Here is a 17,594-nt window from a genome sequence, read left to right as displayed (position 1 = left end):
AGAGGTTGTCATAAGTCAACCAGCGTCTTGAAGGGACACATACACACCCACATAGAGACAGAGACAGAAAGAGAATAAAATGCCATTGGTTATGTATCCAGTTTCCTTTAAAAAAGCGTGGCTGTGCCTTAATTACTCTCCTGTGGCCTGTTTATCTTTTGGTTGCTGCTGGAACCTAGCTGTGACACACAACTAGGTTCTTCCCCTGCCTAAAGCATCACGATTCACATTGTCTAAACTGAAGGCTGGAATGTCTCATGAAAGGTTCTTTGTAGTGTGTGTTGTGTTCTGTTAGTACATCCCCTTGTTCTTTTCTCTACACTGGTGTATGTTTTTTTTTAAGGTCTGGCATTGGGTTTCCTTTTATTATTTGTGTTTGCCCAGTTTAGTTTTACAGAACTCCCTATTTTTTCCTCCCCTTCTTCCCCCGTGATATAGGCTTGTGCTTCTCTATCACTTCTGTCACCTTTGTTGTACAAAGCAAATAACCATGAACACAAAACTGCCTCTGTTCCAAGAACCTTTAAATGATAAACACTTCCTATTTTTAAAATCCCACTCCCTCTTCCCGGTTTGTATTTTCCTCTCTTCTTAGAAATAGATATTGGTGATGAGCGTTTTTCCTTCTTTGGTGGTAGGAAAAATTGGAAATGTATTTCACATAATTTTGTTTCTTACAGTACCTCTTTTCCACCTTTTAACCCCTTCACAGTTATATTAGCCTTATGTTATATTCTGTTTTCTTGTGTTAGACCATAATTTTGTTTTGTATTTTCCTTCGTAGTATCTGGCGGGCTTTGATCATACCATGTTAAGTCCAAGAGAAATTGTCGTTGTGTGCTTTCAAGTTGGTGCCTACTGATAGTTACTTTAAGGTGAACTTATCACAAGGTTTTCTTTTTTTGGCAAGATTTATTTAGAGAAGATTTATTTTTGCTCCTCTCTGAGCCCGAGAGAGTGTGACTTGCCCAAGGTCACCTCTTGTGTTTCCATGGCCAAGCAGGGATTAAAACCCTGGTCTTCAGGGTCAATCCGGCAACCAAACAATTACACAACACTGGCTCTCCAAGAGAAATACATGTACGCATTTTTAATTAAAAACACTTCTTTTCTCTTCTTCCTTATAAATAGATTTCAGGACCATATTTTCTCACTTCCGTTCACCACACACCTAGCTGCTTTCTCACAATGCCAGAAATATCCAATTTCTTACTCACTGTAGCATTCAGAGAATGGCAGGTGACAGCTGGCAGTTATTATTCTCTGGGAAGAAGCTAGGGAACACAGATACAAACCACTCCAAAGGCCGACATTGTGAAGGTCTTGATAGTGCTAGTGGCATTTATTAGATCCTGGCTTTCATTATTTATTAGCAAACCCTTAATAGGGGATGAGTTTTACTCCTAGTGATGGTAGTCATTCACACTTGCTCAACTGCTATTCTCTTTCTGAGCTGCTTAAAAGATGAAAGACACTTTCAGTATTGCAAATTTCATCTTAATAGAGTTCTCACTCTAGGCATAATTTAGGCCTTGCCAGTGCCATGCTAGGATGTCATGGCGCTACCTGGATGGGAATTGTCACACAAAACCTTAATATCAAAATAAGATAAAGTTGGATTTGGCAAGTGGCTGCCATGTAACATCTTTGCTCTGCAAAGATGTTGATAACTTGTATTGATTTCTTATAAAATCCACACTGTAAGAGTTCTGCTTAAACTGTCATTATTTTTTTCTCCTCAGGGAACCTAATTTCATGGGAACTCTTAATTCTCATCTGCCCTTTACCAAACACTTTTCTGTGCAGGTCTACCATCTTTCTTAGTATCTTCAAAGATATAAAAGAATACTGTACAAGAATTATTGTAGGAAAGACATCTGTTGATTTTCTTTTAGGTGGCAGGATAAATCAAGGTGTATGAGCAAAGATGCATGCTCAACACATTACTTGGATTTGTTACTGCCAATACATTTTCTATAAATAAAATGATTTGGAAATTTATTGCACATATCTGTGCTAGCAAAATCATATTTTCCATTAGGTAATGTCGTTCCATATTGGAAATTGTCAGTAAACCTGCTTAATCAAGCCATCATATGATTTCGTCATTCTATCTCTCTCATCTCTCTCTCCAGCTAATATCTATAATTTGGTTTTGTGCCTTCACATCATTTCCGTCTTATGAGAGCCCTAAGGTGAAGCTAACAAGGGTTTTGTGTGTGTGTGTGTGAGAGATTTAATTACAAAAGGGTTTCTTATTGTCATCTTCTAGGCTAAGAGTTTGACTTGCCTAAGATTACCCAGTGGGTTTCCATAGCTGAGTGTATATTCAAACCCTGGTCCTGTGCTTGAATGTTCAAAATAAACATTTAGTCAAGTGCATTATGTAAAAGTTAATCTTAGGCTTAGTTTTTGTAAAAAGTGTCATGCTTCTCTGCATCTCTGTTCTGTGCCAAGTTGTGAACCTGTGTGTTTTGCCCACAGTGAAAGACAGATATCTGAGCTGCAGTTGGCTCCCATGTTTTCAGAAATTCTTTGGGCTGGAATATATTTCTAGGTGTAAACTTAGCTTGCACACCTATTTGTAATTTATTCAGTTGTCATTCAGTCTTGAGATCACCTTAACTGCTTACCTCATGGAAACAAAATCTTGGATTGTTGCTTTCTTCCAACATTCTTAACCTTTGTTTCGCTAACCTCTTAGAGAGGTGACATTGTATCTGATTACAGTAAAGCAGTACTTATTTGTGCATGCCATTTAAAAAAAAACAACCTATGAAAGTTGTAAACCTTCTGGTTAGTTGCATATTGTATTTGCTTCCAAATATTCAGCTAACATTTTAAATGTAAATCATTATTTCTTTAATACAGTTTTCTGGAAATCTGGGCTGGAGGGCAGCACAACGTCTGTTGCAGACTTCAGTTGCATACATGCTGTTAATTAATCGTTTTTCTTTTTCATATCGTTTCAGTCTCCTTTTTGTCTTGCAGATATTTGTGTGCTTGCCATCTTGTTGACCCAGTTTAAAGTTGGCAGTGTCTCTTTAATATGACCCAATTTCTTCCATAATCTTTTCCCCCTCTGGTGAATTTGGAACTATTTTATTAATCACAGTAGAAATACTGTTGAATATTGGGACATGTTAATTACTTGAACCCATATTCTTTTATGGCTGCAGTTCTGATAATATTTAAATCTCAGAGAGTTTTTTAACATCTCAGTAAGCTTGGTAATTAGATATAGATTTTTTTCAGAAAAATCCTTGATCCAGAGAGCATGCTGTAATGTTCCTGGATTTTACCAAGGTGTTTTCATTATGTAACTTCCTGCGTGTCTAAAATTGTGTCATCTCCCCTCGCCCATCTCATTTATTGTCAGGAAAATATAAAAAGCATTTTAAAATGTTATTTGGAATTAAAAGAGTAGACCCAGGTCTTCCTTCATTGGTCTAAAATACTGCTTGTCAGGCTATCTTGAGACTGGCAGTTCGCCCCCTCCCTAACATGTAAAACTCTTTCTTTCTTTCTTTTTTGGAAACTCATTGCAGACTGACAGATAGCTGATGATATGAGGACCAGCATTGACCCCTGGATCATCACTTTGGGTAGTACTGTTCTACCCATTGGCTTTGGAATCCAATGCAGCAGTTTCACTGGAAGTGGGAGATGGTGGTCTTCATTAATTTCCAACTTTTCCTGTTCTCTACCACTCACTCATTGCTTTGGAGTATCCCGAACAATAGAGGAGGTGGCACGGGAGAATGCAGTGAGAATGGAAGAACTGACCATGGTTGCTCTGCTATTTCTTTTATTTTAAGCTTTATTCTTAAAAAAAGAGAAATACATAGCACATATTTCTCTTGTATTGCTATTCCTTTTTGAAAGAAAGAGCTTATACTGAATGAAATTTCACCCAGACAGGTCTTGAGGTGGTACAAAAGGACCTGAATTTACCCTGCTGTGTGACTTGGGGGAATAATTAATATGAATGAAGGTTGAAAGGAGTTAGTGGTTGTCAACCTTTTGGTCCTCTAGATGTTTTGGATTTCCGCTTTCAGAATCTGTCATTGTTAGCCAGATTTATGGAGGCTTCTGAAAAGATGAAGTACAGGACAGCTGGAGGATCACAGATTGAGAACCTCTGGGTTAAAGAGTTATAAACCTGGAATGGCCTGTGTTTGTTAAAAGTAAATTGAATTTACTTTTCCATCAGTTTCTGTGTGACACATAGCAAACCATCTTCTGACTTCAAAATAATTACTTGGAAAACATATCCAGTTGATTTCAGTAGAATTTAAATATATGTAAGAGTCTCATTTTTGAACACAGTTCTCAGTTCTTTGAACCTGTGCAGTATCAAGATGTAGTTGCTGTGCCCTTGAAACCCAGAAGAATATGAAAGATCTAGTATTTATTGAGATAATTGTTATGAAAGTGATGTGTGGTTTGGATAATGGCAGCTAACATTATTTTTAAAAATATATATTGTAGAATCTTGAAAGGAGCCATAAGGGCCATCTAACCCCTTGACATGCAGGAAAACACAACTAAAGTGCCTCTGAAAGATGCCCAGCCAAGCTCTGTTTAAGGACCACCAAAGATGGAGAATCCATCACCCTCTGAAGCAGACTGTTTCACTGTCCAGCAGTTCTTACAGCAAAAAAAGTTCTTCTTAATGTTTAGATGGAATCTCCTTTCTTGTAATTTGAATCCATCAATTTGTATTCTAGTCTCTGGAGCAGCAGAAAACATCTGCTCCATCTTCTGTGTAACATTCCTTCAGATATTTAAATATGGCAATCCTGCCACCTTTCAGTTTTTGCTTCTGCAAGCTAAACATACCTAGCTCCCTCAGTGTTTCCCCATAAAGATTGGTTTCAAGACCTTTGATCATCTTCATTATCTTTTATCTGATAAAATCAGACAAATCACAGGCTGCTATGAAACGTATTCATTACTAGGTATCTCCCCTCCCATCCACCCACAATTAGACTGATTAACAAAAGCCCTTTAACATTTCCAGTTTATATGTTTCCTTGTGTGAGGAAATTTCTCTGTATAGAAATGCATAATATGTAAAATTCCATATTCCAGTCAGAATATACCTTTATTTTGTATACTGTACATCTCTTTCTTCATAACGATCTACATTCTTAGACCAACAAGATACAGTAATCCAACCAAACATAACTAGCACATATACCAAGTGATTTTGTTGTTGTTGTTGTTATCTACCTTTGAGTTGATTTCGACTCATGGCGACCCTATGGATGAGACACCTCCAAAAACCCCCATCTTCCACTTCTTAGTTCCTACAAGCCCATGCCTGTGTTCCTCCTGATTGAGTCCATCCATCTGGCATACAGTCTTCCTCTCTTTCTTCAACCCTCTACCTTTCCTAGCATTATTGGCTTTTCCAGTGATCCATCCCTTCTCATTATATGGCTCAGGTACATCAGCCTCAATTTAATCATCTTGGCTTCTAAGGAGATCTCTGTCTTGATCTGTTCCAAAATCCATCTTTGTCTTTTTTGGTTGTCCACAGTATCCTAAGCACTCTTCTCCAGCCCTACATCTCAAATGAGTTGATATTCCTTCTGTCTACTTCCTTTACTGTCCAGCTCTCACATGGTGATGGGGAATATGATGGCTTGGACGATTTTAACTTTTGTGCTCAATTGTATATCTTTACTCTTCAGGAGCCTTCCTAGTTCTTTCATAGCTGCTCTTCCCATTCTGGTTAATATTTGATCCTAAGTATTATTTCGATTTCCTCATTGTCTAGATTGAATTTATGTATCTCCTCTGTGGTCATAACTTTTGTTTTCTTTATGTTCAGCATTAAACCTGCCTCTGCACTTTCATCTTTGATCTTCCTAAGTAACTGCTCCAAGTAACCAGGTGATTAGTACAGTAGAGATCAGTAGAGCTTTCTGTGAGGGGAAAATATTCAGCCTGATATAAGCAGACTGGTAGAAGTGTATTCCAATCTACTGTTCTCTCCTATTTTTTGGCTTATATAGCTTTAGGGTTATATTGATTCGACTATTTTACTCTAGAAATTGATCACTTCAGAAATACTTCAGTGGTTGGAAAGTAGATCAATTTAAAGTGCATGAGGATGGTCTGTGGGAGTACTTACAATTTCAAAGCAATATTTTCCTGTTTGTCTTCGTGCATTAAATGTTTGCTGCAGTGTAGTTATGGTCAAGCTATTCAGAGTGTGTTCTGTGTCAGTTTTAGTAGTGAGAGGTGATGATGCTGATGTTTGTCCTGCTTTTTAGGAAATGCATCATGTTACTTAGTTCTGGCATTGAATGCTCAGTTTTTCCTGATGGTGCTCTCTTTTTATACCAAGTTGTAGTACTTCATGACATGTGAGTCCAAAGTTTAATATATATTTTCAAATTGCAGTTTATTTATTAATGAAAATTTAATCTGTCATGCGGTTGGTTTTCATCTTTCAATTTCCAAGGTAGATGCTAAATTAGACTGAAAATAAGATGGAAATAATGTGTTCAGACTGCTGTGGTTGTTCAGGGAGACCTCTAGGTCATGGGATAGTAATCAGTTCAATGCAGTAGTGTATCGATTGAATGCACATGAATTAAGATTGATGCTGACCAGTGCTCTTCTTGCTTTGAGGCATCTATAGGAGTGTTAGGTTTTTCTTTCTTTTTTAAAATTTACGCTAATGGGCTGGTAAGTACAGCCTAATTGTTTTGCCACCACATCCATTTTGCCAGCAGTCAAAAATGTAGTCCAGCACATAACATGGAATCAAAAGCTTTTAAAAGGGGTGGGGTGGGGAGACAGAAGAATCTTCCTAATAAATGAAGTGGATTGTTGGTTTGCCTTTATTTGTTGTGGTTTCTGTACTTGATAGCTAACTTTAAGCATCAGGATTACTCAGTCTTATTCTTTCTAATTGAAAACATCTCTCTTGAATGTAATCTGAGACCATGACTGCACTGGGCAGCCTGGAGTATCCTGGTCTGACAGCTGCCCTGTTTTGCCCTAATTCTCTTGGCTTCTGTGCTGTGGTGGATGTCTGCACACCACCGTGTGAGATCAGAGCAAGGTACCAAGTGAGGGTCATATGCTGGGTGCCTCATGCTGACCTTAGAACAAGTGCTATACAGTGGCAATTATGGATGTCCTGGATGGCCTAGCAAGCCACTCATGTGGTGGTGCAGAAACAGAAGGCTTTGAATGTTCCCAGAAGATCCAGAGCAACAGGTAGAGTTTTAATACTCATTTTATTCCTGTTGTGCCTTGGTTCTGGTGCAGGACATGCTGGATATCATCCAGACTGTGCACACCAGAACCAGGGTTTGCGCCTTGCATCGTCCAAATAGGACAAAGCCAGAATGAGGGTGGGAGTGAGCATTTTGATCTGCGTAGACAGGGCCTAATATACTTAATTATAATAAACATCTTTTGGCAGGCTCTGTTTTTTGAGAGTGTAGCAAAGTGGTTTCTGAGACATCCTTCTGTCATGCATTGTGTGTATCTCATGGTGTGAATGAAAGTCAGAGAGATGTAGTGGGAGCAGATGGACTCATTATTCCTTTGCCAAATTTAAGCCAAGTTTTAAAACATTTTAGAATTTAATGGTTCCTGCCACTTCCTCTGTACTATTTCTCAGATTCCCAAATTGTCAGTAGTGGCTGTATAGCCATTACTCCTCAGGATGATGTGATTTAAAAAGTGGAATCCAAATTCAACATATGTGATCTGGCCACAGTGACACGTTCCTTAGGGCCTGAACAGACAGGCCAAAATAAACCTGCTTCGGGTCACTTTGGAGGCATGCTGTTCAAATGACAAACACATCTTAAGTGGTCAGAAGCTGCGCCAATGCTGCACTCTAGTCCTTAGGACTGGAGCATGGCTTTGGTGTGGCTTCCGGTCTCTTAGGACACATGCAGCATTTAAACTGTATACCTCCAAAGTAACCTGAAGCAGCTTTATTTTGGCCTGTCTGTTCAGGCCCTAAGTTAACTTCTCGTTTAGGCTTCTGTAAAGTAATCATTGTGGGGCTGCTTTAAAACTGGAAAGCCTCAGCCAATCCAGACTGCTATGGCTGAACTATTGACACTGTGAAAATAATCCAGGATAAATCTTGGTTCAATCTCCATTGTTCACACGCATCATGAATGCACTTGATTACAATTTTTTTTGTGGGGGCTTCAAAAAATAATAATACCCACTTATCTGGGATAATTGATATCTGGGTTTCTCCCGAGTTTTAAAAAAAGATCTATATCATCGGCAGTGTGAATAACCAATGTGAATAGGCCCAAATAGACCCAGGATGAAATGCTGCATGCCTTGAATGTGTTTGGAATGCATTTGGATCATTGATTCCATGTTTATTAAATGCTTGCACATGCAAGCAACTGAACTTACCATGATGTGCATCAAAGAGGTTCCATAATGTGAATGACAAACCTGGAATGTGTGAGAGAGATGATTTGCATTTGACGTCTGAATAACCCGGGAGTCTCGTTACAGGGAGCATGTGACAGGCTTGGTCTAGAAATTGTACAGTACTAGTTTCCATTTGTTTCTGGATACACATGGATAACTAAAAAGTAAACTGCTATATTGAAAATGACTTAGCAATTTAGCCATACTATTTCTAGTTAAATAGTCAACATACTTTTTCCCCACAAAAATCAAAAGCAACATAATAAAGGCATGGTTCAGTTAGAAGTAACTAAAACAGACATCACAAGATTTAAAAATAGCAGAGGGGTGTGTGTGTGTGTGCCTGCAAATCAGCTGTCAACTTATGATAACCACAAGGATTTTATAGGGTTTGGTTAAGTAAGGAGTACTCAGCTGGTTTGTCTTTGCTTTGTTCTACAGCATGGGCTAGAACACTTGATATTAGCTTTCAAGATCAGATGGGATCTAGTGCCTTCAGGGTATTTAGGCCCGTTATCCAAGGCATAAAACTATATAAAAATACAATGTAGCAATAGAAAAAAGTGAAGGATTAAAAGACTTGATATCATTTTTCTTAGTTATTTGTTGAGGCTAAAATGACTACATACTTGGGTAACGAACTAGGTACCTTCTCTGAGGAGGGCTTTCTGTATCTGGGGTTATTATTGAAAAGGCCTGCTCCTGAGTATTCCCCACTGTACCCCAGTATGTGAAGACATCAGTGCCTGAAAATAATCTGAGGACTCAAGTTTGGGTAGAGAGAAAGAGCACCTCTTCAGACACTGTGGCCCAAGCTATTAGGTGAGCCCAATTTTTTGAATTAGACTCAGAAGTGAAGTGGAAACCAGTTCTGTATCTTGTAGTGTGATATGCAAAGGTATCTTGTAGCACCTTTGAGTCTAAGCAAAGTATGTTGTAGCATGAGCTTTTGTAGACTTGGACTACTTCCTGTGATGCAAGTCTATGAAAGTTTATGCTGCAACATCTTTTGCTCAGTTAACCTTAAAGGTTCTAGAAGATCCCAGACTAACAAAGCTATGCCTCTGTAATGGGATAGGTAGTTTTCACAGCTTTTCAGGCTTTTCATAGTAGTAATGTCTCCTGTTAGAAGCAGGTCTTTGCAAAGCTGTTGTGCAGTCGTGAGACAACAGTTTGCTAGGTATTAAACCAGAGCAGGCTCCATTTTCTGGGATTGTGGGTGTACTGTAAATGTGGCAGAAAGATGTGCTCAATTCCAAGATATATAATGATTTCTGTGAAGCATCATTGATCACGTTTGCTGTTGCAGATGTACTGTGTTTGATGTATGTGGGTGTATGACAAAGGAATACATTATTTCTTTAGGCGTAATAGCCCATATGTGACTTGAACATTTTTCAAGTGATGGTATATAAGGCACAGATTCATCTGCACATGTAGCAGATTTAAAAAGGAGTATAAATACTAATAATCACCAGATGTTCAGAAGAGGGCATTTTTGTATGAGATGTTGCTCTGCCCTTTTTCCTGTGGAAAATCCCCCACATAACTCATTATCTTTCCTTTTTTATCTTTCCTTTCCTCTCCTCTCCTTTCTTTCCCTTTTTTTGGTCCAGTATTGCTCCAAGCCTTCAACCTCAGGCTTCTGAATAATCCTTGCAATGGAGACTGTGAGAATAGGTTACAGTACAGGCAAGAAATTAAATACATGTGGTGACAAATTTTGTTGAAACTTGTATTTTAATGTAGGAATATGGGGACTTCCTTGTTTTGAAGCTTAATGGCAGGAGATTCAGGACAGAAAAATCTTTCATGCACTATGTAGTCAAACTGGTAACCGCACCTCCTTTCCAGATCTGTGTCCAATCCTGCATGGGGTTTAAGAGTCAAGCTTATAAAACATCTTTTAATTGAACTGAAAGGTTAAAGCATAGTATTAAAATGCAGTAATGTGTCTAAATAGATTTATCCCACATATAAATTCTACCAACAACCTGTGGCTGTGATCACCAACTTGTCCAGGGATGCTCAAGTCCCATTAAATACAGTGGCATAGTGAAATGGTGTCCCTTATATAAAATAGCAAAATCAAGGTTTGCTTTTGGAATTTATTTATTTTTAGTACAGTATTTTAAAGTTGTGGATGGTTGAATCCATGGATAAAAAAATCTGTGGGTAAAGAGGCCCAACAATAGTTGAGAGATACCTGCTTCAGGTTGACTGAGAAGATGTCCTTGGCCTGCTTACACAAGGATGGGTCGTTTTAGTTTCCCAGGGACACATTTTTCTTGTAGATTTCACCAAAAACTAAATTTGCAATGTAAAAACTTAACAGCTTATATTGTCCCAATTTTTCAGCCACTTGTTAAGATACTATTTCCCTCCACATTTTTTTAAACAAACAATGACCAAGACAAAAATATTCCCCAAAAAACTGTTGATTTTTGCAATTGAGTTGTTTTTTGTACAATGTAATGGAAAGGGATGCGGTGGTTTAGTAGTTAAGACACCAATACTGATGATTGGAAGATCGGGAGTTTGGCAGTTCGAGGCCCGAGAGCTGCATGATGGGATGAGCACCTGCCACTATTCCCAGCTTCTGCCAACCTAGCAAATGCAAGTAGATAAAATAGGTACCACTTCTCAGTGGAAAGATAACAGCATTTGGTGCAGTCATACTGGACACATGACCACCGAGTAGTCTTTGGACAACGCTGGCTCTTCACCTTAGTAATGGAGATGAACACCGTCCCCTACAGTTGGTTACGACTAGACATTCATGTCAAGGGACTACCTTAACCTTAATGGATTGGGATAAAGTAATGATCCCCAAATCAAAATTTATTGCATCATGACTAGAGTGTTCCCATTTAGGCGAATTTGAAATATCCTCTGTTGGGAGCACATTGGCATGTATTTGTGATAATTGAAGAAGTTTGCACAATTATTTTATTCAATTTTCTTTCATTTTTGTTACACCTTGTGTTTTCTGGCTCTGTTTATTAAGGAGAAACACTTTATTGGACATGGAACATTTTTATATCCCACAACCGTCACAATGCAAGATTAGGCAAACAAAACAAAACAAACTAATTTGGAAGGGTTAAGTAAATGACTGTTTCATAGCTATGGAAAAGAGCTATGGAAATGATTAAGTGGGTGGGGACACCTTTTTCCTGAAGAAGAAAACCTTATAAAGTACCCCTGAGGCTTTTTAGTTTAGTAAAAATAATGATGACGATGACAACAGATTTTTCTAAAATTATGAATGGTGTAAGAAGAGATACCCTTGTCCATAATATTAGACTTTTCATTCCAATTTTATTAATTGGCGGTTTAGTTCAAGTACTACAATGGGATGTACTTCATTTATCAGTTCAATGTCACAATATTTTGCCATGGTCTCTTTAAAAAATAGAATACTAAATACGTACTTGTTGTGGGGGATAATAGTTGCCTTTTATGTGTGGCCTCCTTGAATTAGACTTCCTGGAGAAATCATTTGTAAAAACTAGAGCCTGTATTAGATGGACTTTTGATCCAATCACACGCAAGGCTCTTCTTGTTTCTGCTAAGTATACTTAAGATGATTTTAAAGTTCACTTCCATGTACATGATGCTACATCTACAACATCATGAGAAAGTACTTGTGTGCTTGAATGAAATCACAAAGTTGAATCAAGATAGTAAATGCATTCAGCTGTGAGTCATCCAAAGAGGAGATAAAGCGTGCTTCACAGCGCTGCAGGCCAGAAGGGTGAAACGCTCATGTTGGAACATTTAAAGCATATGGTAGTTATATTTTAAGCCTCCACTCAGTTGAAAAGATAGGTCAGGAGGACAGAAATGGAAAATAAATGAGTCAGTGACTAAAGTTTAAATGCAAACCTAAACGTCTGTGTCTTGTATCATGTTGGTCAGCATATTAGCGTGGGTAGACTTTCAAGCTGGCATTACTGCTGTGGTTAATGGGCTTTGAAACGGTTGCGCCCCTATGAGGCATGAAAGCCTGTTGATCTAGTCTGCTGCTTATGTTCCTGGGAACTGAACACTTTTGAATAAGGAGGAAAGAGAGATCACAAGGTTTTCTTACTCTACATAAGTACAGCCAGCCCTTGGTATCTGCTGGAGTTTGTTTCCAGGACCCCCATGGATACCAAAATCGTGGATGTTCAAGTCCCATTAAATACAGTGGCATAGTAAGATGGTGTCCCTTATACAGAATGGCAAAATCTGGGTTTGCTTTTTGGAATTTTTATTTTTAAAAAACATTTTCAAGATGTGGATGCTTGAATCCATGGATAAAAAATTCATGGGTTCCAAGGGCCTGACTGTATTGCCTTATTTCTAAGGCTGCAATCCTATACATACCTTTCTCAGAGTAAGGAGTGTCATCAGGACATGCTTTTGAGTAGACATCCATAAGGACTGCAGTGTTTCTTGGAGCTTTTCTATTTGGGCAACAATTTAATGGCTTTCTAGAAAGGGTATGTTTATTTATGCAATATGGTATATTGAAAGTGTTGTGTGTTTTTAGATAACAGTGTTATCTTTTAAAGATTTTGGTAGTTCATGTGTCAACATAGTGGCTATTTCTAGAGAAAACTGCAAGGAGGTTTGGGGACATGGAAGGTCAAGGGGCAATTTTAAAATCATTAGAGCTAATTTTTAAGTTAAATGTTGCATCAGTGAGCTTCTGTATTTCCAAGATGCCCCCCCTCCTAGTTCTCTTTGTATGTTCCCTTTGTTTTTCAGATCCAATTTAAGCTGTTTGTCCTTGTCCTTTAAAGGTTTCTCTGTGACCCTGCCTTACCCCACATTGTAGCTCTCTTATGTATAATTGTGTCCTTGTTGAGACCTCTAATTCCACACTCACAACTTGTCATCATTTGACTTGATAATGTTCTTTCTGACTGTTTTATTTCTCAAACAATTTACTTTTTGAATATCGGGGGGGGGGGGGTTGTGTCACACTCATCTTTTGAATTCTGCCTCCAAAACCTTAAACTCCTCCATCATGCCCTTACTCCCCAATGGTAAAATAAGACTCATAATAGTGCTATAACTGCACAATGTGAATAGGTCCACACTGGCTAGGTAGACATTTATGGGGAATCTGATGCATGCATGACTACATTATATGTCTCTCCTGATTGTGTTCCCAATCCTCACCACAGTTACTCTAAAGAGATGTATTAGTTTGGACACTGGCATCAATTTGTGATCATGATGAGTAGCCACTGTAAGAGCTATCCTCCTTGAATTAGCCCAAACTTCTTGCATATCTATCTAGGTCGACAGCCCTCACTACAGTTGGTAGTGGTTTCCATGATTTAACTATACCCTATGGCAAATTTTAACTGGAAGAAGTAGTTAGAGAGGGAGTTCTCATTTACAGGGTTCTGCTGCAGGCTGGGTCTTCCTTATCTGCAATTCTGAAATACTGTACTCCAAAATTGTCCACATGGGTGACTGGGATATTGTCACCTTTGCTTTCTGATGGTTCAGTGTGCACAAACGTTGTTCCATGCACAACATTATTAAAAATATTACGTTATTTATAAATTTACTTTCAGGCTATGTTGAGAAGGGGTATACAAACATAAATGAATTTTATGTTTAGACCTGCAAATATTTCAAAATCTTGAAAAAAAATTCCAAAATCCAAAACATTTATAGTCTCAAGTATTTCAGATAAGGGAGACTCAATGTGTACGGTAGATAATTATTTGTGTGTGTGTGTGCATATGTAAATGTCAAATAGAAGAATTGAAATTAGTCAGGAGTGCCTTCCATGGCAGGTGAGCTGTGGGTTTATGGGTGATAATGGTGGCCAGGATTGGCAACCCAGCTCAGAAGGAGTGGGATGAAATGAATAATTTAGATTGAACACTATACTGCAGCCATCCATGTTTGGGGCTGAGAAAGTCTCAGCAGAGGCTGTGTGTGTGTGTTTGTATGTGTATTGTTTTCCTGGCATACAGATTATTTACTTCCAGATTTGCAGGAGTTCTTGTATTTCTTTGTGGTGTATGTTGGTTTCCAGATGAGAGTGGTGGAAATGAATTTTATGGGCCTCAGAATAAGCAAACAAGGAGTTGGGAGGGGTCTCTTTTCCAACCTTTTTGCAAAATGATTTGCTTTCGCCACAACAGATTAACAGGGATTGTTGTTGTGTGCTTTCAAGTCGTTTCTGATTTATGACAGCCTTACCATGGGTTTCCTTGGCAAGATTTGTTCAGAGGAGGTTTGCCAATGCCTTCCCCTGAGGCTGAGAGAGTGTGACTTGCCCAAGGTTAGGTCACCCAGTGGATTTCGATGGCCTAGTAGGGAATCAAACCCTGGTCTCCAGAGTCGTAGTCCAGCACTGAAACCACTATGCCACACTGGCTCTATTAACAGGGATACTCCTCTGGGAGCTGATTTTCTTATGTGTGTTGAGTGGCTCAGTTCATATCAACTCAAGTTATTACATTTGAATCTACATTACTGGCAATTGGACATTGGACAGGGACCATGGTTTAGTAGGAAGAGAGTCCTGGATATGCTCCTGGTTACATTCTTTGGGGATTCCTGTGAAGGGCATCAAAGATTGACTAGTTCAGCATGAAAACACCTTGCCAGTTATAGCCCTTTGGCCACTTGGTCGTTACAAGGAGCAAAAACTGCCAATCCCCCCCCCCCAAACATGGTCAGCAGCATTTTATCTCAAAGTCATAGATGCCATAAGCAGTGGAGGCCAGGGTTAAATTGCCCGCTTGGCCATGGAAACCCACTGGGTGACCTTGGGCAAGTCACACTCTCTCAACCTCAGGGGAAGGCCATGGCAAACTTCTGAACAAAACCCCATGATAGGTTTGCCTTAAGGTTGCCATAAGTCAGAAATAACTTGAAGGCACAAAACAACAACAACATAACCAATACCATTATGATCTGCTTCTGACTTGGGCTCAGTGAGTGTGTTTCAGCCATTTTTTCTTTTCTGCTACCTATACAATATGAATTCAAAAGCTGCCTTTGGATCATGTATCATCTACCCCAAATGACTCTCCTGACACCAATCAAACATTAGAATGCACTCTTTTTGACAAAGAGATTAATCTCTCTGTTGTAACAAGTTTCATGTAAAACAGCCCTTGAGTTAGCACTGTAAAGCCCTAATTGCATGAATAATACTGTATGAATAATTAGTATAAATAATTTCCCCCATGTAGCTGTTAACTGCTGAAAAGGCTTGGAGAGTTAGATGGAAGACTTCTGAAAAGAAGGTGGCAGATAATGCCTAACCCCAGAGTAAGGTAGGATGGATGAGAATTTTGACCCCTTGGCTCTTTGGCAAATAAGGATTTATTTACCTGTAAACAACTGGCCAAAGAGAGCTTTGCAAAAATCAGTAGGGTTTTTTTCTTGTTGTGTGCTGCAATTTGCTGTTATGTGTAGGTTGGTCATTCTTGTAGACTTTGAGAGGCAACTTTAGGAGACTTGGGATCTTTGAATTATTTAGTTGAAAGCTCCATTTCCTCAAGTGGATTGTTGTAGTTCCTGTTTTTTCCCTGTCATTTGCTTTTACAGGTATACACATAAAACATCACAAGACTGAGACATTTGCAACTTTTTACCTTCTGTCGTGTGTTGTGAATATGTCAGATGTGTTGGTGTTCCATTTAGCTGTGCACTCTTAGGGATTTGGGGGGGGGGTAGGGAATATACAGTAAAGGTTGTGGCTTGACTTCATATCACCCTTTCTGCTTCTTACTATCAATTTCATCAGTTCTATTTTTATTTGAACTATTGTCATACCCTTTTTTAAGTCTCTCATCTCTACCTTTAATCCTTCTAATCCAAATGCATCTGAGGAAGTAGACTTAAGTCTATGAAAGCTCATGCTGCCAACTTCTTTCTGTTAGTTTCAAAAGTGCTGCAAGATCTCTCTACATATTTATTCCTTCTACTTCATTTAACTCAGAATGACAACTATTTTTCTTTCTTGATACCATCTCTTCTTTTGAGTGGCAGATACAGTACCAAAGAGCTTGGAGGTGAGAATTTTCGTTGAAAACATGGTTTGGCAGAGAACCCTTTGTCTCTATCTGGACGTGGCAAATTTTGTTCCAGGTACAGTGGACCCTTGTTATATGCTGAGGTGCTGACTGTACTCATTTCACACTAGACAGCTTTAATTCAGTTTACAAAGTGCTTCCTTTAAAAAGGATTTGTAGGCTTTATCTATTTGACATACACTATACCTGTTCTACATCAACTGCACTAACTGACTATTTGTTTCCAGGCTGAGTCCAAAGTGCTATATTGCTCTTTAAAACCTTGAACAGCATGGCATTAAATTATTTAAAGAAGTGTCTTGTTGTTAGCTGCCCTTGAGTTAGTTCCGACTCATGGTGACCCTGTGGATGAGACAGCTCCAAGAATCTCTAACCTCCACTGCTCTGCCCAGATCCTGCAAGCCCTTGCCCATAGCCCCCCTGATTGAGTCTATCCATCTGGTTTGTGGTCTTCCTTTCTTTCTTCTACACTCTTACCTTTCCTAGCAGTATTTTTTTTTTCTAGTGACCCGTGCCTTCTCATTTTGTGGCCAAAGTACGATAGTGTCAACTTGATCATCTTTGGCGGGGTACAGACTGCCCAGAAGAGGCGCCTCCTCGGCACCTCTCTCTGCTGCACAGCTGTGCTGCAGCATACAAATTGCACGGCGCAACCGCTCAGCAGAAAAGTAGCTCAAAAAGAGGCTCCTTTTGGCTGTGCCACAAAGCGCCAAAGACAGTGCATATACGTTGCAGCTGTGCATCTCCGTATGGAAGCTGTGCAGCTGCGACATAACAGTTACGTGCGCCGTGTGTAAGGCGCTGCGTAATGGTGGTGCGTGCACGACGTGCTAGGGTTGCGGGGTGTGTGCATGCGCTGCCCCGAGGCAACCCTAGCACATCGTGGATGCGCTGCAAAGGGCCCGTCTGGAGAGGGCCTTTCCTTAGGAGAGCTCTGGTCTGATCTGTTCAAGAACATATTTGTTTGTCTTTTTGGCTGTCCATGGTATCCTAAGTACTCTTCTCCAGCACCACATTTCAAATGAGTTGATTTTCTTTCTGTCTGCTTCCTTCGCTGTCCAGCTCTCACATCCATACATGGTAATTGAGAGTACAATGGCC

General features: G+C 39.3%; 1 protein-coding gene across 4 annotated transcripts in view; it reads left to right on the top strand.

The window, feature by feature from the left end:
* Nucleotides 1–17,594, top strand: part of CYRIA (CYFIP related Rac1 interactor A) — a 91,661-nt gene that overhangs the window by 5,851 nt on the left and 68,216 nt on the right. The gene's annotated exons all lie outside the window — the stretch shown is intronic.

Source organism: Sceloporus undulatus, chromosome 1 (assembly GCF_019175285.1).
Source record: "Sceloporus undulatus isolate JIND9_A2432 ecotype Alabama chromosome 1, SceUnd_v1.1, whole genome shotgun sequence".
Classification (NCBI taxonomy): Eukaryota; Metazoa; Chordata; class Lepidosauria; order Squamata; family Phrynosomatidae; genus Sceloporus; species Sceloporus undulatus.
This window is presented reverse-complemented; position numbering and strand designations above follow the sequence as displayed.